General features: G+C 38.9%; 1 protein-coding gene and 1 pseudogene across 6 annotated transcripts in view; one reads left to right on the forward strand and one right to left on the reverse strand.

Annotated features, from left to right (window-relative positions):
• The window catches only part of CDKAL1 (CDKAL1 threonylcarbamoyladenosine tRNA methylthiotransferase), a gene marked incomplete at its 5' end in the record, with an annotated part of 552,436 nt that overhangs the window by 464,601 nt on the left and 64,397 nt on the right, over positions 1-23,438 (reverse strand). The gene's annotated exons all lie outside the window — the stretch shown is intronic.
• LOC308560380 (small ribosomal subunit protein eS6 pseudogene) lies at positions 1,898-19,202 on the forward strand (annotated as a pseudogene). Its single transcript has 2 exons — positions 1,898-2,035; positions 18,399-19,202. The product of its transcript is annotated as a small ribosomal subunit protein eS6 pseudogene (transcript).

Raw genomic sequence — 23,438 nt, forward strand, 5'->3', positions numbered from 1 at the left:
TGGGTTCAATTTCTGATCAGGGCACATACCTAGGTTGCGGGTTTGATCCCCAGTCAGGGTACATGAGGGAGGCAACTGATCAATGTTTCTCACTCACATCAATGTTTGTCTTTCTCTCTCCCTTCCTCTCTCTAAAATCAATTTTAAAAAAAAAAAAGAACAAAAAAATGTAAATGCGCATCAGAATTTCTCCTACATGTTTGTAGGCTACTTGCACCATATACATGAATATTTATATACATACCCACATATATATACACACATATATACATATATAAATATACATATTTATACACATAAATTTTTAAATTCTCATTGAAGATTACTGACAAATCAAAAGACTTAGAAAGCCTGTAAGTCCATTATATTAGATTGACTAAATAAATTATGAGACTGCAGCTAAAATACCATTTAGTTGTTAAAAAAAACAAGATAAATCTGTAAGTGCTAATTTATAATAATCTTTGTTATAACATCAGGGGAAACAAAGCAAGGTACAGAAGAGTAGGTCTTTTATTTCATTTGTGTTTCATTTGTGTGAAAAAGAGAAATTCTGTTCTAAGCAAAAAAGATTTCCAGAAGCAAACATATGAAATTGTTGGAGGCATCGGTCCCTGGAAGTAAGATGAAGGTTCAGCTGTCCTCCAATATAGGGTTCATGTGCACCTTTTATATTCTTTCTCTTTTTTTAAATTGCATGATATTACTTTTATAATTTTATAAAATTTAATCCTGAGAAGGGACACATTAATATTTCATTTATATTCATCTGTATTGTTTTAATTATTAAAAGCATGTGTTGCTTTTTTCACTTATAAAAACTAATCAAGTTTTTTACTTTTTTTTTAAGTTTCCTGTCCCATAGAGCTTAGCGTCAACAGTGTTCTTTCGTTTTAAGGTGAGAACATAAACTATTTCCCTGCTGTGATCCATCATGAAAACAGCGACCTGACAGACATTTTCTAGGGGACTTTTCTCCCCACAGCTAAAAGCTATTGTACTCACTGAACCAAGAAAATGATGGTCAATGATGCACCACCCACTTTGAGTGTAAGGATAGAAAAACAAACTGTAAACACATTCACTTTCCAAACTATTTCTTTACATACACAAAGTAAATTACTCTTTTTTTTTTTTTTTAATATATCTTTATTGATTTCAAAGAGAGGGAAGAAGAGGGAGAGGGGGAGAGACAGAAATATCAATGATGAGAGAGTCATTGATGGGCTGCCTCCTGCACACCCCAGACTGGGGATCGAGCCCGTTATGCAAAATAAATTACTCTTAAATCTAAAGTAATAAAAATCTGATTAGCAATAATGACAAAAATAGCTGGCATCACTGAGTGGATATTATGTGTCCAGAAATGAGTCAAGTATGTCATATCTTTTTTTTTGTTTTTTTCCATTCAATCCTCCAAATTTGTGGTGGGTTCATTTTTACTCAAATTGTATAGAGGAAGGATCCATGGCCTAGAAAGGAAAGGTAACTTGCCTAAAATCACACAGAATGGGAGTAGCCAGGGTGAGAGATCCAGACAAACTGTCTCCTGGGACTGCCAGTTTGAAGAAATTAGAATGCCTCATTAGTGGCTCTTCACCCCTTGATCAAAAATAATGCAGACAATATCTAAAAACAAAATATAGAATTATTACATGGCCTTGAGGTTGCCTCATGACATTTCTAAACAGACTAATGAGCAGGCTTGAAAAGGAACTGTTTGGCTATTTCCAAAATTTCCGAGATCTTGAACATGTCAGCTCTTGGCTTCTGTAATCAGTGAGAGACATGCAAGTAAAGGGAGAATAAATAATGAGTGCAGCATCCTGACTCCAGAGCACAGGCTGACTCTCACAGCAACCAATCTTCCCTTCACCCTGCAGGCTTCTGCATAATCATGGCATTACGGAAGAGATGGGCATGGTTCATATCAACACCACTCAGAACAAAACATTCATCTTACACAACTGTTCCATTTGAAAGTCAACTGAAGGAGCGGCATGAAACAGTACGAGGAGTCTATCCACAGACTCAGGTAAGGCAATTAAGCATGTGGATATAAATAAAAATCCACTAAGAACACAACAAGGAGGGGGAAATGTTCGAATGTTTTGGACCCAACAGAATTTGGTAGAAAAGGGGAGTCTTTTTACCACAGAACAAAGGTCCACTAATGCTTATTCACACCCAGGGTGTGTATTGATATTAATACAAATAACTGAATGCCTACTAAACCCTTAGGGAATAGAGTAAGCTTTAATAAAAGAACTTCAACTCTAGCAGGTTTGGCAGAGTGGTTAGAATGTCGGCCCACGGGGTGCATGCTAGAGGCAAACCAATCAATTCGTCTCTCTCACATCAACGTTTCCTTCTCTCTCTCTCCCTCTCTCCTTTCTGCTCTCTCTGAAAAGCAATGGGAAAAAATATCCTCTCATGAGGATTAAAAAAAAATTTAAAAGCACCTTTATGGTACATCTTGAAAAATAATTTCTTAAAATCAATAAGGCTAAATTAAAATTTTAAATTCTGGTCAATGGATTTTTTTCTTTTACATTTCACTTATTGTTCTTTATAGGGACTGTGTAAAGCATAGCATCAAGTAACCATGTTTTCAAAATCCTTTTTTTAATTGATTTGGGGGGCAAAAGAGAGAAAAAAACATCGATGTGTTATTCCACCTCTCCATGCATTCACTGGTTGATTCTCATATGTGCCCTGACGGGGGATCAAAAAAAACCTTGGCGTAGCGGGACAATGCACTAACCAACGAGTTACCCGGCCAGGGCCTCAAGATCTTTTTACAAAAACAAAGTGACCCATGAGAAAGCATTCTCCCTTTAGCGAGCTAGAGCTGGAAGACAGGAAGGATGAGAAGGGAACAGAGGAAGGAGGAGGAGAGGAGAGAAAGGGAAGGAGAAAGAAGAGTCAGACAGCCAGGAGCATCTGCAGGTCCCAGTCTGAAATACTCAGAGCAAGAGCTGACCCTCCACTATTTCATGCTGGTGATTATCGGTGTGTTTCTGAATGAAGTCGAACACAGAAACTCCTAGGGGGAAGCGCTTGTTCTTGGAGATGACTCCCACGAGCTTGTTCTTTAAAAATACAGGTATTCCCCGCTTGTCGAAAGTTCTGGTTACACCACTTTACTTTTTCGAAAGACCTACTGTAAAACCTGTTTTCGCTAACCAAAAGAAATCCAAAGAGAATTTTCACTTTTACTAAAAAGAAAGGGGGGACGGGGCCAAGAAGTGAAAATAGCATTCAGCATTTGCAATGCAGAGCCATTAGAGAGGCAGTGTGCACCCTGAGCCTCGAGGGGACACTGCTTCTACCACATGGTCCTATTATTTTAGGCTCTGTGTCTTACTTGGTATGATTTGGTAGGTTATTTTTTGGATCTCGGAAAACTGAAAAACTTTTCCATATAAATAATGGTAACTGCCTCTTCATTTTCTGCCATTCCACCTTAGTAAAGGTTTTATGGGAATGCTCTACGTTCAGATAGCGGAGAAACCTGCGTAGTCCAGCTGAGCACTTTGCAAAAATAAAATGAGGAAATCACGGGTCAGTTTGAACTCTATTCACTATTTAAAGGGGGGGGGGGGATTTTTTTTCTTTTAATGATAAATAAAAGCTGGGAAAACTCTACCAATAACTAATGAAAATTAATTACATAGCTAAGTAGGCCTGGCAACAATCAAAATCAGAGTGCAAGACAATACCTTTGACTAACTGTAAAATAGGACATTGCTAATATTCCCGTCCTCTTTCCAAATTAAAGTACTGTGTTGATCCTGACACATAATTAGTTCAGAAGTTACTACCTCTAAAGAATCCACAATAAGCCATCTACTTCTACGTTGTAAATAGGTTTATCAACGAAGAGGCAATATACACACCAAACGAAATTTATAGGGCACTTCGTGATCTGGTCACCACACCTCTACCCTAAGCCAGTGCTCACCATGCCTACCTTGCATGTTATGTTCCTGCCACACTGAGCGTTTAGGTCCTTAGGCATAATAAAATTCAAAAATTGAGAAGACAAAAATCGAACCTCCCCTCTCCAAAAAGGAGCAAAGAATAAGAACTGAGAGTTCACACACAAAAGACATGGCTCTTGAACATGCAAAAAGATATTCAACCCCATTCTTAATAAATGAAAATTAAAACTGTACTAAGGAAAAAAACTTTATCATTTTCCACTTCCTATATTGTCAAAACACCATGTTTGATAACGCACCATGCTGATGTACCTGTGAGGAAGCAGGCACTCTCCCGCATTGCTGGTGGGAAAGTAAACTAGGAAACCACCTATGGAGGCCATTTGACAATACCTACCAAAAAGGCAAATGCATATCCTCTGACCGTGATGTTCTAAGTATTTAGCCTACTATAAACATACTGCACACATGCAAGGTCATTCATTGCAGCACTATTTGTTAGAGTAAAAAGGACTGGTTAAAGACATTTTAGTATATTCAGAATTAAGACTCCTATAAAGCTGTTCCCCCTCAAAAAAAAAAAAAAAAAAAAAAAGAATGAATAACTTCCAGTCCTAACATAGAAAGATCTCTGGACATATTTTTCAGAGAAAAAAATAAGACACTAAAAAACACATACATTATGCTACCAATGGAACTCTAGAATACATTTTCACATTTGCTTGCATTTGTATAAAAATGTTTGGATGTACAGCAGAAACAAATAACAATGGTTGGGACTGGGAAGGGTAATAAGAACAGAATTGATGGGCAACAAGGTAAGAGAAAGACTTTCCCTCCTATAACTTTTTATTTTTGAACCTATTCAAAAATTAAGTATTTTCAAAGTAAAAAAGCAACTGCAAAAAATGTAGCTTGTCTTAATGTTCCTACTATCTCCCCAGTTCTTGACTTCCTTCCATAGTCAAACATCTTGAAAGAACTGTCTCCGTACCAGCTCTACATATTCTGTCAGCTCCCATTCATTCTTCCACTTCATTTTGGTGAAGATCTTCAACTGCCACCATTTCCATAAAACACTTTCACTATGGGAACCGATACCAAATGCCAGAGACAGCTACACACTCTTTTCCTTATGGTGCCATCAGAATCACTCCCCTATTTTCCTCTTACCTCCCTGGCCCCTCTACTTTATCCATCCCCTCTGCCCTCCAGGCACTAGAGTCCTTAGGACCTAGATTTTGGTTTCCTCCCCTTCTATTCACCGGATGATTACAACCATTCCTCTCATGGTCTGAATACTACCATTACTCTGAGAGATGACACCCAAATGTATACTTTCAGTTCGGATGTCCATCTGAGCTCACTATCCAACTCACCTAATAACATCTCCAATGAAATGCACCAAAGAAATATTAAAATTGACACAGACCATTTCCAAAACGGACCTCTCAAATTTTCACCCTTGTACTCACAAGGTTCTAATTAGGAATGCAAAAACCACTCTAGGTATTAAAATAAAGAAATATTAATACAAAAAGGTTGTTACACAGGTGATGAAAAAGCCAACACACCAAATGGGGAATGGGGAAGCAACCCTGAGGTGCTAACAGCAGGAAACCACCATCAGCCTAAGGGCTAGAGAGACACACTGGGAGAGCCTAGAAGCTGTGATCATTTGGCAGGGACCAGAGCACCAACTGGTGCTGTACGTTGTCAGGAGCTGGGACTGCAAAGGAGCCGTCTGATAGGAACTGAAGCCACGGAAATGAAACTGGCATTTCCTGAGACATAAACCAGAGTAAGAAGAGAGGGAAGAAAATACCCTACCCTCTCTCAACTCCTATCCTTCAGTTTTCCATCAGTGCCTCCTGTTAACCAGCTCCACCCACAAAAGCCAAAAGGTAAGTAAGACTGCAAAGTGTAGCTCCATACAATACACAGGACAGAGAAAGTCAGAAAACTGAATCATAGAGCCAATAGGCAAATGACTAAACCTTATTTCTTCCAGTCTTTCCCATTTTCATAAACGGCACATTTACCCAAACATTGAAACGAGAAACCTGGGGGTCATTTTTAATCATTTCTTTCAACTCACCACCCCCCACTGCAAATCCAACATCTCCCCAAAGATTTCACCTCCAAAACAATGTGAATACGTCTGCTCTTTATTTCCACTGTGCGACCCTCGTAGAAGTCATCATGTCTCACCTAGACCAGCAATTGTCTCCTGCCTCCTATGGTTGCCATTAAGGCAACTTAGAAAACTATCAAGGAACCAAAGGAAAGCAAGAGTTGTCTTGTTTTAATGGTCACAGATCTAAATATATGGATAATTGAAAACTGGGTAAATAAGATATATAGTATTGGCAGCTACTTAAAACTATATTTTGGTAAGATAAAAATAAGTCATTATTGCCCAGCTGGCGTGGCTCAGCGGTTGAGCGTCGACCTAGGATCCAGGAGATCACAGTTCGATTCCTGGTCAGGGCACATGTCTGGGTTGCGGCCTGATCCCCAGTAGGGGGCGTGCAGGAGGCAGCTCATCAATGACTCTCTCATCACTGATGTTTCCATCTCTATCTCCCTCCCTCCCTCTCCCTTCCTCTCTCTGAAATCAATGAAGACATATTTTTTAAATAAATAAGTCATTATTGAGAATTTACTACACACACAAAAATAGAGTTTAAGAAATACAATCGTATCCTTTTTTTTTTTTTAGAACAACTCAGCAAAATAAAATTCCAGTTTATTGTTGGACAGCACTGTTTCACACATACATCAAACAGACCAAAAAATAAATAAATAGTAGCTTCAAAGGCAATTAAAAAAAATAAATGTTTCTTCTTTGGCTTTTTTAACCATATCATAAAACCAAATACTTATAATACAGCTAAGCACATACACAAAAAGTTACAGGCACGCTGGGAATAAGACTATTTTGTTGTTTTTCACCTTTTCTGCAAGGTGTTTTCCCCCCCTTTGAGATTATAATGAACATGATCACACCACAAGCAGAGTCAGGAATATGACAGAGAATGCCCCAAAGGCCGATCTGGTCATTAGAGATCATTAAAAATAGCTGCCCCTATGTAAAAAAAACAATAAAATAAAATAAAATATATGTATAAAAATATAAAATGTAAATTAAAACTACAAACTTTCCTCTTTAAAATACTTTTAGGAAACAAGCAGAGCCTTGGAAGTTTTGGTTCTCTCTCCGCCCCTCTCACAAAGTCACCTCGAAGTCTGGCTGCATGGGCAGCTGGGTGGGTCTCTACTTGATGTGACCATGTTTGGATTCTGAGATGGGAGGTGAGAGGGGAAATGGGTCATGGCAGCCTTTTTTTTTAAAAAAAAAACACCTTTCCCCTTTTTGCTGTCTAGTCATCTCCTCTGTCTTCTGCACCTTGGTGTCAACACTGTCATCCATACCATCTTGGGCGGCCCGCCTGCCCACAGCAGCTGCCCCAGCCTCCTTTTCATCCCCATCTTCTTCCTCCCTCCTTCTTCCTCTTCTTCTTAAACCTCCCTGTCAGACATGCTCCCCGATTTCCTCATGGGTGTCCCCATTAGCAGGTGCCTCTCTTCTACTCCCCACCCCCCCCACAACTTCCTTCGTCTCCTTTTGCCCCTGGTGGCGATTGCAGAGCTGAGGTCCACAGCTGCACCTGGCATGGTGGCGCACATCAGGGATCCAATTCAGCAGAATACGAAGAAGCCCAGAGTTGGGGGATTCTAGCAATAAAGCTGCCTGGGCCCAGGTCACAGAGGGGGCACACTGAGGAGGTGGCTGCAGAGAGCGAGGAGTCAGGCCCAGGACAATGCAAAGGTGGCATTGCAGAGCAGCCAGTCCAATTGTACCTTAAATTCATATATTCCATGGAAAATTTCCTTCATGATTCAAAATATTTTTAAAATGATATATGAAAGAGTTCTAATTAGCCAAGGAGAAAATCATAACCACCAAGAGAAGCCACTCCTAGCAAATTTGCTAAACATCTGGTATCTGTTCAGATTATATACAACCCTCAATTGTTTAGCACAGATCAATAATGCAAGTCATCCGCTAGGAATGGTACCTTTCCAGGACCAATTCCAGAGTACAGAAGTATCTCCTTGAAGGGAAGTTTAGAATATCTGCAGAATAGTATCTCTAATACAAAAGCTCTCTCTGGATTTGAACCAGCAAACTTACTGGGTCAAAATAATTACCAATTTGGTTATCAAAAGAAAAAGGCCCACTGGACACTGCTAAGAGAGGAAGGATCCAAATCAAAAATAAAGCTACAGACTAGGCATTGGTTTGCTAGACTTCAAAGTACAAACAAAAATAACATCAAAGATCTATGAATGAAACAGTGAAACTGAACATGAGTGAAGTACTTTAAGGCCATGTCCACTCTGATTTGTCAGTGCTCATGCTACATCGATGTTAGATATTTTGACTATGACTCCCAGGAAGAAACAAAATGCACAGCTGTACACTCAGCAGGCATCCAATAACTATTGTTCACTTGATTGACAGATATTCATAAAAAGACAGTACCACACTTCCTAAAATTACAAATATGTTTTACCAATTTGAGACCAAGAATAAGCAGCTATAAAGAAAAGGAAAGATACCGCCGTAAAGGACTATTTGGGAAAGAAGAGCCATTAGAAAATTTTACTCATTTGTCTCTGTGGCTGGGGACTTTCTAAGGAGAGAAGTGAGTATTTAAGTATCTGACACCACTGAATACAGATAGAGAAAATCATCTTAATGAAATTACTAAGATCATTTAACTAGAATTTGACTTGTGGAATGTATTAATGTTTTACCATCATTTATTTATTTATTTATTTATTTATTTATTTATTTATTTATTTTTTTTTTTTAAGTTTATCTTTATTGTTGAGAATATTACAGGTGTCCCTTTTTATCCCCATTGATCCCTTCCACCCTGCATCCATCCCACCCCCAGGCTTTCCCCATACCAATGTCTGTGTCCATGGGCTATGCTTATAAGCATATAAGTTCTTTGATCAATCTCTCCCCACCCACTCCCCCCTCCCCGCCTTCCCTCTGAGATCCCTCAGTCTGTTCCATGCTTCTATGTCCACTTTGTTCATCAGTTTATTTTATTACATTCCACATATAAGTGAGATCATGTGGTACTTGTCTTTCTCTGACTGGCTTATTTCACTTACCATACTTTCTAGTTCCTTCCATGTTGTTCCAAAGGATAAAAGATCCTTCTTTTTTACAGCTGCATAAAATTCCATGGTATAAATGTGCCACAGCTTTTTTATCCACTCATCTACTGATGGGCACTTGGGCTGTTTCCAGATCTTAGCTATTTGTAAACTGCGCTGCTATGAACATAGGGGTGCATAAGTTCTTTGTAACTGGTGTTTCGGGTTCCTTATGATATATTCCTAGAAGTGGGATCACTGGGTAAAATGGCAGGTCAATTTTTAATCTTTTTATTTATTTTTTAATTCTCACTCAAGGATATTTTTTCCATTGCTTTTCAGAGAGAGGGAGAGGGAGGGGGAGAGGGGAGAGGGGAGAGGGGAGAGGGGAGAGGGGAGAGGGGAGAGGGGAGAGGGGAGAGGGGAGAGGGGAGAGGGGAGAGGGGAGAGGGGAGAGGGGAGAGGGGAGAGGGGAGAGGGGAGAGGGGAGAGGGGAGAGGGGAGAGGGGAGAGGGGAGAGGGGAGAGGGGAGAGGGGAGAGGGGAGAGGGGAGAGGGGAGAGGGGAGAGGGGAGAGGGAGAGAAACATCGATGTGAGGAAGACACATGGATTGGTGGCCTCCAGCATGTGCCCCAACTGAGACTGGGGATCAAGCCAGCAACCAAGGTATATGCCCTTGGTTGAAATCGAACTGGGGACTCTTCAGTCCATAGGTCAATGCTCTGACCACTGAGCCAAACCGGCTAAGGCAATGTTACCACCTTTTAAAATTAATATTAATATCCCCTAATTCCAAATCTACTTTTCAGATTTAAATTTTATTTCTTTTAGGTGATTTCAATTATATTTTGATTACCTAACTCATTTCTAGTTACAAAGTAAAAAATAATATATTGTAGTCTTAATTTTGATTAAAAAATAGACAATATAAAGAACTATTATAATTTAATGATAAAAAGACAAATAATCCAATTAAAAATGGGCAAAAAGAGATCTGAATAGACATTTCTCCAAAGATATACAAATAACACTTAACCACATGAAAAGATGCTCAACACCAATAGCCATCAGGAAATGCAAACCAAAACTTCCATGAGATACCACTTCACATCTACTAGGATGGCTATAATAAAAATAAAATGGAATAATAACAAGTGTTGGTGAGGATGTAGAGAAACTGGAACCATCAGATATTGCTGATGGGAATGTAAATTAGTACAGCTGATTTGGAAAATAGTCTGGTAGTTCCTCAAACTGGTAAGCAAAGAGTTAACATATGATTCAGGGATTTCTCTCCGGGGTATAAACTCTAAAAACATGAAAATGTATGTCCACACAAAAACGTGTACATCAATACTCATAGCAGCATTATCTTAATAGCGAAAAAGTAGGGGGGGGGGGCACACAAATGTCCATCAACTGATAACTGAATAAATAAAATGTGGTATATCCATACACAGAAATATTAGGCAATAAAAAGAAATTGATACATGTTTGAAGAATACTGATACATGTTTGAAGGGCCTTGAAAACAAGGTGAAAGGGGTCAGTCACAAGGTAACATGTGCTGCATGATTCCACTTAAATGAAAGGTCCAAAGAGACAGAAAGGAGGTTGGTGACTGCCTGGGGCTGGGAAGGCTAGAAGGCTAAGGGGTAACAGTTGAGGAGATTCTATTCATGGTAATGAAAATGTCCTACATTGACTGTAGTGATGGATGCACAACTCTGAATATACTAAAAGCTACTGAACTGTACACTTTAAATGGTGTATGCTATGAGAGTTACTTCAAAGAAGCTGTTTAAAAAATAAAACAATGAGAAAATTAGAGACAAAAATGAGCTACATCACCACCACTGTTCTCATTTCTGCACCCTCTGCCTAAAAGTCTCTTCCACCCACCTGCCCTAGAAAACTCCTACTCTTCATTCTCAGCTAGGTTGTAAGTCACCTCCCCTAGGAAGCCTTTTGTAATGTGGTTCTTCAAAAAGAGTAAGGCATTGCTTCCCCTGGGCTTACAGATGAGCTCATGGCACATCCTGGCAAAGATTCCTAAATATGTCCCACCCTCAATATGAGTCTCTCAATGGACTATCATCTTTAAATCCCCAGAGATGAGCTCAGGACTTGGAAAAGAATATACATTTATTGTGGATGGGTGGATGGGTGGGTAGGTGAGTGGATGGACAGATGGACAAACAGATGGACAGGCAGGCGGACGGATGGGTGGAGAGAAGAGAAGTAGAGGAGAGAAAGAAACCAAGCAAGCATGAACAAACAAAGCAGCAAAGATCAGGGTGGCAGAGTGGCATGTTAATAAGTAAGCATGGAGCCCAATGAGGAGACGAACAGATTGGTTCTTGTCAGCTAACACTGGAGAAATGCTTTCAGCAGAAGCTGGGGTCAAATTCTGATGGAGAATCTGGTATTTCTTCCAGGGGCTTTTCCTGTTCTAACAAGAACAAAGACAGCAGCAACCTTTCATTCTATGGAACACTGAGCACTGATAAAAAAAAATGTACTTACAAACATATCATGGGAAAATGCCTTTTCCATCTAACAGAGATTATGCAATTTATACATATAACTATAATTACAGAAAAGAAAAAGAAAAAAACGAAGCCCTGTGCATTAAAAAGAGGTTAGAAGGCAATGTACCGAAATGTCAGCAGTAGCTATATTTAGGTGCTCATGTTCTAGACAGCAGGTCTTCCTAGATTCCAGAGGCTTCCCAACATGAGTCTGGGCCTGACAATGCATTTCTTCCCCAAGCTGATCCCTACCATCTGGAGGTCCTTACAGGCCTCTGGAGACATGTTCTGTCTCATCTGAGTGGCTCATTTGGATGGGCTGGCTCCTCGAAGCTGGCTTAGGCCCCAAGGGTCTTCATCCAATTACTCAGCAGAGGCCTGGGCATGGACCTGGCAGCCAAGGTTCTAACACTGGCCTTGAGGAAGGCTATTTCGATAGGTGAGAGTTTAGGTAACAAGGGCCAGAGGTAGGCTGTTAATTATGGGGAAACAAAGGCTCAAGTGGAAAGGAGATTTTTGCAAAAATAAAAGAACTTAGTAACTACATATGGGAAATGACAGCAGGAAGAATTAAAGGTTTCTAACCTAGAAGCTAATTCAAAGAGTGATAGCAGTTACGTAAATGGAAGCACTAGGGAGGCGCAGGGAGAAGAAAAATGTAACTTCAGCATCAGACATATTCACTTTAAGTGACTTATCCAGTGAGTATGCAAGCACACTGTGCCACAAGCAACTGTAAGGACATCAAAGCGCTCACGGAAGGTCAATGGTGCCCATGTCACCAAAGACAACAGACAACAGGCACTGGGGTGAGGAGGACTACTGTGCACTGGGGTTAAAACTCATCAAGAGGATGGAAATATGTCACAGAGCTATAATGGGTGGGCAGGACTTCAAAGAGGAGTGTTTGCCTGACTGAGTAATGGTGACAGAACAATGGACTTAGAGTGGTAGTGACACACAGAAACTATGCTGACCTCTTCTCTGCCTTATGAATCAGAGGAAATTTGCCTAGAAATCACAAGCACAATTAAAATGCTTGACTTAATTTCCTATGGATTTCAATTTGGCTATGCAATAAATTAGAACTAAATGACATTTGCATAGCATTTTATACTTACAAAGCATTTTCAAATGCCTTATCTCATCTGAGCTCCCCAAGAGCCCCATGAGGTAGGTATTTACACTCCCTATCTCATGGATGAGGGAACAGGGAAAGGTGCTGTGACGTGCAAAGAGTCATCATACGCTGGAGACCAGGAGGCAGGGCCAGGGCGGGCTCGGTCTCTAAGCTGAGCTGCAGCACTCTGAAGCTGCACTACCAGTCTTCCCTTTGAGGTTAGGTGCTCTGGCATGGGCTGTCCTTACTAACGTGTACACAGACGATTTCTTTCATGATGCCCAAAACAACGAAGTTTGTACATTGATTCACAGATAGTAGTCATCTCTTTTTCTCTAAGGAAACTAAATTTTACAGTGAGAATGTTATAAATTATATCTAACTACTCCTCATGAAAAGAGCTATGAAGTAGAAAGAAGAGGTGAAATGGCAAAGAGAGGGACTGAACAAGAACAAACCAACTAAGAGGAGGCTGGATTCCCCCCTACCACCCTTCTATACCATTTCAGTACAGAGCCATCAGTGGGGCAGCAGCTGGGCTATGGGATGGTGGGTGGCAGTCTGAGGAGAGCCCATCCAAACAGGAGAGGGTGTCCGAGCACAAGCAGTTTGAGGATGGCATCTGTACAGGAGGGTGACTAGGCATGGGGTATCAATGCTCAAGAAGTAAAGTAGGAGTGACCACAAGGAGAGCGTCCACCCAGGCAGGCAGCCCAGCTCAGGATCTCAGAGTTGGAGCAAAGCAAGGACATCCCTGCAGGGGCAGCTGAGCACGGGGTAGCAGAGCTGGAGCACAGGGAGACGGGCATGTACACCAAAGGGCAGCCTGGCCTGCAGGGTCCAAGCCCAAGGGAGGTGAAGAAGGCACCCACATGGGGCAGGTGGCGGCAGCCACCAGACATCTCTTGTCAGAGCATAAAAGGGGTGATGAGAGTGTACACACAGGAAGATGGCCCTGTGCAGTTTCAGGAGAGTGGGCCCATAGGTGCTGGGGTCCAGGAGGGGTGAGGAGGGCATCTTTGCAGAGAGGCAGAAGGTGTCAAGTACAGGGGTTTAAGAGATGTGACAGTCTGATGAGGAACAGGAAATTTACATAGCCGCAAAGAACTTTCTCACAAAATACATATTAACTACACTGGGGGGGAAAATAACTTTACAGTGGAGAAACTCAGCAGACATCACCTTAATCAACTGATCAAAGTTAACATCACCAATAATGGGGCATATCAAAGTCAGGGGCTACTGAGAGGATGCACTGAGAGGAAAACAGCATCACTACTGAAGATAAGATATTCCTGCCAAAGACGCATTAACTTGAACCTACTCTAAAGAAACATCAGACAAACACAAATAGTGGGACAATCATTCAAATAACTAGCCTGCCCTCCTCTAAAATGTCAAAGATAACAGGGCAAAGAAGGAGAGAAAAAAACAGTCCAGAATAGAAGTCCTAAAGAGACACGACAATTCAACGCAAAATGTGATCCCAAAAGGGACCCTCCTGCTGCAAAGGACACTGTGGAAATAACATGCTCGGGGTCTGAGGGTTAGCTGGGAGTGGCGCCCGTGTCGGCTCCCTGGGTCTGAAGGCTGTGCTGTGGCTCGGTGGGAAAATAACTGCACAGGAAGCAGACACTCAGTCTATGGGTGATGAGGCAGCGAGTGAGCAGCTCATTACCAAACGGCTTCAAAAGAGAAAAAGACATTGTCTACAATGCTCTTGCAACTTCTCTGTAAACACCATTTTTATCTTCTTTTTTCTAAGTTTTGAGGAGATGGAAGAGGCAGGCTGATGGCAATATAAGAATATATAGCTGCCACAAAAACCAACAAAAAAATTAAAAGCACTATGAAAAGCAGAACATGCCTCTATCCACATGGAGGTATTTTTTCCCCTAATAGGAAATTAAAGGTCAGTTTTATGGGAACAATGCCAGTGGCAGGACCAATATAGATACTGACAATGTGAGGTTTTTATATATCAGAGGAACATTTATTTTAAAAGCCAAAGAAAAAAAAAGAATATTCACATGTAATTATATTCATAAATCTTTCCCTAATGTGGAGAAATAAGTGACGTTGATTAAGAGTCAGGTAATGTGCTTGGTGCTTACATACTGTATGTTAGATAACATTCAGACTTTAGCATCCTATTGTTCACACACTACCCTATTTCCAACTAAAAAGAATGGTCCAGTTTCCCTCGAAGTATTTTTAAACATCTATAATGCATCCAACACCCATTCATGATAAAAATAAAAAACTCAGAAAATTAGGACTAGATGGTATTTTCCTCAGACACATAAAGAGCATGTGCCAAAAATCCTACAGCTAACATCATACTTAACAGTGAAACCCTGAATGAATTCTTTCCCCCTTAAGATCAGGAACCAGGTAAAGATGTCCAATCTCATCTGTCATATTCAACATAGTACAGGGAGGTCGAGAAAGCATAATGAAAGAGAAAAAGGAAATAAAATGTACACAAAGTATAAAGAAAGAAAGAAGACTGTCCTTTTTCGCAGATAACATGATTATATATATAGAAAATCCCGAGGAATTTACCAAAAAAAAAATCCTACAACTAATAAGTTCTACAAGGTGACAGAATATAAGATCAACAAATAAAAATCAATGACATTTATGCATACTAACAATAAAAAACATGAAATAAAAAAAATCAATACCACTCCCCTGGCCTGGTGGCTCAGTTGGTTGGAGCATGGTCCCATACACCAAAAGGTGGCAGGTTCGATTCCCACTCAGGGCACATACCCAGGTTTCGGGTTCAATCCCTGGTCGGGACGTGAGTGGCAGCTAACAGATAGATGTTTCTCACTCTCTCTCCCCCTCTCTAAAATCAATAAAAACATATCCTCAGGTGAGGATTAAAAAACCAAACAAACAAACAAAATTGTGGGGGTGTGGCTGAGTGAGATGGAGGGCTTCTGGAGTCTCAGGACTTCCTCTTAAAGGGCCCCCCAAAAAAGAAGAAAAAAAAGCAGGGGCTGGGAGGAGTCTGTTGTGCTACAAGGCTTCCAGGAAGGCTTTCAGTTTCCAGTAAAAAGAAGAGAGATGTTCCAGTAAGGCTTCTGGTTTCCTGGTAAAATGAAAAGAGATGCTGCTGTCAATCCAAGCCCCTTTGTGAAGCCTCAAACAGAAAAGTGAGGTGACACCTCAGAACAGGAGCAGCCCTCTTGCAGCCATGAAGGACAGGCCAAGAAAATACAGAACAAGAATCCTGACACTGCTGAGCTGCTAAGCCAGTCAGCAGATACCTACCTTCAAATTTCTTATGTAAGAAAAGTAAATCCTCATTAGTTTAAGCCACTGGTAATCAGGTGTCCTGTTACACATAATGAAAAGCATCCCTAATAAATACAGGTAATTTATTTTTAAATAAGAATAATGATTTTCTATTGTATTAATACTACTAACAAATAACTAATCTTTCTAAAGCCTTCTAGAGTACGTTCATAACCAATATTAATTTAACATAGCCTATGTTATAATGTAGATTCCAATGTACTATTTCACTTAGCCTCTCTGGACCTCATTTCCTTTCATTCAACAAGTAGGTTTAAGTGCCTACTGTGTGTTAGGCATTCTTCTAGGTGCTGGGAAAACAAAAACTGATCAAGATTTAGTGAAGGCCTCTAGTTCCACCCATCTTTACTTTCTAGCGGAAAACTTATTTGCAAAATGAGGCAGACAGGAAATAATCTCTCCCAACGCCAACATTTATGAGGCAATGAACTTAGGTCCAGCGTATAACACAGCCATCAGGAAAAGAAACAATAAAGGAAGCAGCCTTCTGAATGACACTACTCTACATAAGTGAGTCTAGGAGGGGAAAAAAGTATTAACAGTGAAACTAGAAGTTAAATAATTACATGCCCTGGCAGGATAGCTCAGTTGGTTAGAGTGTCATCCTGATACACCAAGATTGAGGGTTCGATCTCTGGAAGGAAGGAACAAATGAATGCATAAATAAGTGGAACGACAAATCTCTCTCTCTCTTTCTCTCTCTCTCTCTCCCTCTCTCTCTTCCCCCTTTCCTTCTCTCTCTAAAATCAATAAATTAAAGAAAGTTAAATAATTACAAACTAAAAGCAGTAGGAAGAGACGTATACTCAATCCACATCCTCAAGCCCCCGTTGACCCAAAGAAGTTGCAACAAAGAAAACACAGGTCCTAAATCAGACTTTTATGGCTGGGGACAGGGGGAAACAGTTAAGGCAGGTCTTGGAGACAGTGCTATTGTTTGAAGCCTAAGCCAGGAAGAAAGGCTAATAAGCTAAAGTTGGTCAAAGGGGTATAGAGTTCCTCAATTACAATGTTATAAAATCTGCCTTAATTTTTTAACATAACAGTCTACATTTTCTTCTGTGATGATATTTTATAATCTTCACTACAGAAAAATCTCTTTATGTTACACTCTACCCAGAAGCAATTCACTGATTGTAAACACCTTACTTCTATCTAACCCCACAGGGAAAATAGATCTAAATATTACAAATCACTTAAGAGGATTAAAATACACAGAACACATTTGAGCCAAATATGTCTAAATGCTTATTAAATGGCATCTTATAGCAATATATCGACTTTTTACACACTACCTATATAGCTTGACTCATTAGAAAGCTCTAATTTTCAGGAATTTGTCATGTCACAAAGACAGTAAAAACTTTTCAATTAGTTTAGTGAATTTCACATATTTCCCTGGTGAGAACTGTGGGAAACATTACAGACTAATGTACACACCACTGGAACCGTTGTTCAACTAGCCAATGCAGAAAAGGTAAAATGGATGCATAATGACTGAACACTTTAGCTTAATTCACCTATAAAATTTTCTCTAATAGTTTTTTTTTAACATATTTGATAGATAAGAGAACTCAGGTAAATAATTTAAGAGTTTTACAGTACAGTCAAAAGAATTTTGCTGAAGTGGAATAGAAATTATGTAACTATTTCTATATTACAGTTACAGATACCAGTCTCATCTAAAGCTCCAATAGAAATAAAATAATTTTTCCTAGGAATTAACTTTCTGTAATATATCTAGAATGCTTCAGAGTTTTATCTTATGGCAACCAGAGCAAAGGCAAATATTGCCTTTTTGAATTAAATGTGTTAAGTATTCTGGGAAATAGTGTTACCGCGACTCAGAAAACAGATGAGCAAAGGATGTAAGAATAATTTATAAACCATAATCACAGGATCTATGACAAAAAGCATAGAAGCATTAGAGACAGAATTTTGTTTCAACAAAATCATTACTACAAAGAAATTATTTCTATTCTATAGCCTATTCTAATACCAAATTGCTGATGTAAGTATAATTAGCTCAATTATGCAAACAAAATTGGCTTCCAAACATTATATAGAAATATAGCACTATACAGAAGTATAGGTAAAAGATTTTAGAGCTAAGTAATCCCAGAATTTGAAATACTTCTCAAATTTTCATGTCTCATTTTCCCCACTATTCTATTTGTGGAAATGTTTTAAAATTAATTCTAGCACTCAGATCTAATCTGTGAGATCAAAGCCCAGTTTCATATGCATCTGTGGGGCTCGGGGTGATGGAGAGTTGTTAAGAAAGCATTTAAGATAAAGAGAAGCAGGGCTCTTTTTAGTGGTGCCTCCGAGGCAGTGGGCTGCTTGAGGGTGAAGCTGAATATCCCTCCCAGCCTCTGGCTGCCGGAAACTCACTGATGTGGACCATGAACACTAACTCTGCAGCTTTGACGAGAAGCGCACTGCCACAGAAGTTGCTGCTGATGCTCTGGGTGAAGAATGGGAGAGGTGTGTGGTTCATATCTGTGGTGGGAACTACAAGCAAGGTTTCCCATGAAGCAGGGTGTCTGATCCATGGCCAAGTCCACCTGCTGCTGAGTAAAGGGCATTCCTATTATAGGCCGAGGGGGACTGGAGAGGGAAAGAGAAACTGTGTTCAGGGTTGCATCGTGGATACCAACCTGTTTTCAACTTAGTCATTGTAAAAAAAAATAAAAGGGGGGGGAGGATTGGGGGAGATTCCTGGTCTCCCTGATACTACTGTGCCTTGTCACCTGGGACCCAAAAGAGCTAGCAGAATCCGCAAACATTTCAGTTTCTCTGGAGAGGATGATGTCCGCCAATATGTTCTGAGAATACCCCTAACAAAGAAGGTAAGAAACCTAGGAACAAAACACCCGAGATTCAGCATCCTGTTACTCCACGTGTCCTGCAACACAAACATGTGTACTGCTCTGAAGAAACAATGTGCTAAGAAAAAAAGGAAGAGGGCGCAGAATATGCTAAACTTTTGGCAAAGAGAGTGAAGGAGGCAAAGAAAAACGCCAGGAACAGACTGCCAAGAGACGTAGGCTGTCCTCTCTGAGAGCTTCTGCCTCTAAGTTTGAGTCCAGTCAACAATGAGATACTCTAAGTATAACAAATAAACAAGAACAGATATCAAATATCAAAAAGAGAAGAGAGAGAGAGATGTAGGGATTTGTGACATCAAAGGCACATACTGCATACACTGCATGAAGCAGCCCCTGCGCACCCTATAATCTGCCTAGCCTGTTCCTGAGTTAGAAGATAACAGGAAGCCTCTTCAGGAGGGACGAAAGGTCTTAGGAAAAACAGACCAGCAAAAAACTATGAGTTTTTTTAGTGAGTTCTCTTAACCGACTAATGATGGGAAAGAAATGCTTGGTGGTAAGGTAAAGGCTGTCTCCATGGGTCTCAGCTCAAAACACTACTGCTCCACTCCTCAAAAAGGGCCTCTACCAAAAGTTGACCAACCATTCCTTTCTCATCCTAGCAGTCACTACAAGCTACCAAATGCCTACTCATAACTTTGAAAACAAACTGCATAGGATCTAATCTCCAGTAAAGAATTACAGAACGAACTGCATGCAAAAGATTCTGCAGTCTCCCAAAGAAAGCACGTTAAGAAACCAGTATTTCTTAAAGATGTGTGTGTGTGTATATATATATATATATATATATATATAATCATAACTATTATTTATTGAGCATTTTTTTGTGCCAGGCCCTAAGAGCTTTACATGCATAAATTCAATCAATTCTTATAACAGGTAAGGCAGATGAGAAACCTGGTCTTAAATAATTTGGCAAAGGTCACATAAGGATTTGAATTTAGCAATCTGGCTCCAGATTCTGAAAACTGAATCACCACTGCTTGTCAAATGTATTTAAAAGTAAATCAAAATATATCAGTAATAAAATAAAGGTTTATTACATAGTGCTATTGTTCTTTATATCAGGTACCATGACTTAGAAACCAATAAAACCTCCCACATTAAATAACTAACCTCCATCCTGATTTACTTTATAAAACATATACAGCAAGCATCTTGCATGGCATAAAACATTTTTGAATCAGTATACTTACTTCTTCAGTCAACTATAGCAGTAAGATTTTATTGTAACAAGATTTGAACACAACATAGCAATTTCCTTTTCCCATTGAGTTTGGGTAAGTATATTGTAAAGGATCCCATTTTAAAGCCTTTAATACACTGAATAACTGAAGTGCTATAAAATAAGCCTAAAATGGCAGGCAATGTTATATTATATCATATCTCATTCCCCTCCTCCCAACTGGATCACTACATAAACTTACTAGTTTGCTTTCTTTGTTTACAAACTGATTACCCTAAGATTTTTCAAAAATTATCACTCTTCTCAAATAAGGTTACATATTTCACTATAACTTTCAACCTTTTCCTGCTTGTTATTAAAAAAACGAATGGGCTCTCTGCAACAACAAAACATGACTACAACAATTTATTTGAAGGAGAGTTATGCTTGCTTTGCCTTGGAAATACACACTTATATGTCATTGCCTCACTATCCAATAAAACACCTTTAATATACATTTTCTTCCTCCAAAAATCCATACAAAAACAATATAATTAGTCCCACAAACATGCTTAGTCACAAAAACATTTTTAAAAGCCTGGCAAATACAGTGGTCTCCTTACTGTTTCAGCTTAGTTAAAAAAATAAACCAGTGTGTCAGTTTCTAACACAAATGATAGTTAATTCTAATTAAGTTTCTTTAGCTATAAAATGGGAGTTGTACTAGAAAACAGCTAAGATAACCATCAGATATTACAATTGTACTTAAATGTAAATAGTAAATTTGAGGAAGGTATAAGGTAGAGTGAAAAAAAGCTTTGGGAAAAAATTTATTGGTTAAGTTTAAGGTAAAGGATGACAGAATAATACAGAATCACTGAACCTATCTTTTTCAAATCCCAATGAACTAAACAAATGAAATAAAATTAGCAAAGAAAAGAACCACAAGGCTCTGGGGAAGCTAGCAAGCTCATACATTGCTGCTGGGAGTATAAAATAGTACAATCTTTATGGAAAGAAATTTGGCAATATCTATCAAAATTATAAATTTATACACCTTTAGGCCAGTAATTACACTGTCAGGGCTTTACTCTACAAATATATGGATTTACACATGTGCAAAATGAAACACACAAACACGGATGTGGGCATCCCAGTAGCATTATTAGTAATAACAAAAGACAAGAAAAGAAACATCAGGAATGTCTAGAATAAAGGGTCTGGTTAAATAAATTATCCTACATCCATACACTAGAACACAATACTATTTCAAAATACAGAATAAGGAAATTTGTAATGAGCTGGTAGAAATTGATCACCAAATCATATTGCTGTTGTTGTTTTAACACTGTTTACTGGATGATTCTTTTAATTTTCTGTATGCTTAAAAATTTTCATAATAAAATGTTGGGAGAGAAAGGTCCTGAATGATCATGATGATTAGGTAGGTCTGGGACCACTGCTATAGGGGGAAAGCTCCTTTAGAGGACTTTTGAAGGAGCAGTTGCCCTGAAAGCCACCCCTGCATCCCCAAATCATATTATTAAACCAAAAGGGTATAAAACCATGTGTATGTATGCTAGCTTTAATGTATTAGGGGGAAGCAAAAAAAGCCATGTGTGTGTATAATTGTGTATGTACATTTATTCTTATAAGTCCATATCCTTCTTTATAGAGAGAAAAAGAAATTGTAAAACTAGGTTTCTTCAGAAAGACTTAGTAGCTGAGGCCGATGGATAGAGTTTCACTACAGTATGCCCTTTTTTTCTTTTGAACTTTGTGCTATGTGAATAAATTATCCATTCAAAGAAATGTTTTTAATATTCTTAGTTTGGTGCAAAAGCATGACACTCATAGTAAACACCAGAGTCTTGGTTACACACACTATTCATTTTAAACTGAAATACGTAACAAATGTGTTGTACTGGGTCATAGAAAAGCCTTCCCTATCCAAAATATATTAATTAAAGAATTAGCCTCCTGAAACTGATCATACGACTTTAAAATAATCTTTAATCTCTAACTTGCTCTCATTGAGACTATTAGAGTATCTCCTACATCTAGAGAGGTAGCAGGCACAATGAACTGTCCATTATATTTACTAGTCTAGATTATTAAGAAGCAATGCAAAGTTTGCCTGCAATTTTTCTCTGCACTAAAGTAAAATGATGAAATATTCACAACTAGATGAAATTATTTTGGGGTCAGTAGATGTGAACTGACTTACTTTATCTGGCCAAAAAAAGTCAACAAAAGCCAAAGACAATCAAGTGGCTAAAAGAAAGTAATTGACAGCAGAGAATTCTGGGAACATTCCAGAGAAGCAAGAAAGATGAGCCCATAAGTTACTGATGACAAAATAAAGGTGTATAAAATTAATATTAAATACATATACATTCCAGAATATATCAATAATATTAAAATAGACTGCTGAATACAGACTTCTGTAGGTATAGTTAATGCATATATGGATTTTTAAATATGCACTAAAATTAACTGCTACCGTGTATGTTTTAGTATACCACTGTCAAGGGAATTCAAGAAAGTAAAGCAAAAAAGTAAACAGAAAAAATGAGAGAAAAGTTAAAAGGCACAGAGTCAACAAAACTACCACATAAAATGGGATTACCAGAAATAAAGGTATGGAAATAAAGAGAAAAAACTTCCTAGAGCTAAGGCATGGGCCTCTGACTGATAATCCATAGAGCGCTAAGCATAACAACTGAAAACTCATGCACACGTGGAAATAATTATTTTCTGATATTTCAAACTGAGGCTAAAGATAAGATTTTCTAAAAAGGAAAAGAAGAAAAGATACCTACAGAGAGAGAAAAAACAACATATGACATCAGACCTCTTATCTGTTAGAATGAATTCTGAAAAGAAAGATGCCTCAAAGCTCTGGGAACATTATTTTTAATCTAAAAGGCATACCCATTCAACAAGTCTGAAACATTTCAGTTGTGCACGAGCAGAGATACTACTATCACACTTTTCCTGACAAAATTATTCAAGACAGATTCTAAGCCAACGTTGAATTCTGTTGCCATAGTTCCCTACCTTTTATATTGTGTTAATTTCTGTTTTCATCATTTGGATAAGATTTACTCACAGAATGGAGAAATTTTAAAAAGAAGGGAAAGAGAGAGGGAAGGAGAAGCCTGACCTGAATATCAGTTATTGGTCCTGAGTTTGGGCAAGAAGGGTGTGTGAAGGGGAAACTAGACCAAACACAACCATATGTAATTTCAAACTCAAAACTATTTTTTTTAAAAATAAAGA

Source organism: Miniopterus schreibersii (assembly GCF_964146895.1).
Source record: "Miniopterus schreibersii genome assembly, chromosome: 8".
In the NCBI taxonomy this organism is placed as follows: domain Eukaryota; kingdom Metazoa; phylum Chordata; class Mammalia; order Chiroptera; family Miniopteridae; genus Miniopterus; species Miniopterus schreibersii.